This window comes from Aythya fuligula, chromosome 5, assembly GCF_009819795.1.
Source record: "Aythya fuligula isolate bAytFul2 chromosome 5, bAytFul2.pri, whole genome shotgun sequence".
NCBI lineage: Eukaryota > Metazoa > Chordata > Aves > Anseriformes > Anatidae > Aythya > Aythya fuligula.
The window spans coordinates 20,406,422-20,407,164 of NC_045563.1; positions in this window are offsets into that span (position 1 = coordinate 20,406,422).

The window sequence follows — 743 nt, forward strand, 5'->3', positions numbered from 1 at the left end:
GTATTTGTGCTTAATACCTAGCTTCTTACTCCTCCATATTGAGGCACCTGTAAGGCTGATTGGTTTGAGAATTACTCTAATGTGGCTTTTAAATAGATTGCTGAATATTTCATGTTGTATTCAATGGAGACAATAGATATATTTATACATATGTATTTAAAATTCCCAGGACAAACTGCAAATTTGTTAGTGATTCTTTTAAGTTTTCTTGTGCCATAGTTTGACGCTGACACCTGTAAGTTTTCGTCTTGCTGTCATGGTAATTTGGGAGCTGTTCTGGAAGAAGCAGATCAAAGCAAACAGCAACTGCAAAGCTCAGTGGCAGGTGCCTTGTTCTCTCTGCTTGGATTCTGGATACAGACAGGGGCTCTTTTAAGCAGAGGCAGCATAATCATGTTCCTCCCAGGTACTTCTCCTGCCTTTTATCCATGCTTGCTCCTTTTGTGGCCTTGGGTAAGTCACTTAAATTTTTGGGGGCCAGGTCCTCATCTGGTGTAAATAGGCTGAGTGTATGAGAATCAGCGCTCTCTGCCAGGTTACAACAGCAGGGGACCAAGACCCCTGTGTCTGTTCTCATCCCATTTCTAAAATGGGAATATTAGCACTTGCCTACCTCACAAGGATGCTGTAAGGATTAATGCTCATACAGCACTTTGAAGATGTAAAGTGCTATATGTCCCAAGTATTAATGTACTGTAGTGTTAAAAATGCTTTTAGGCCGCTGCAGGACTTTTCTTAAAGCA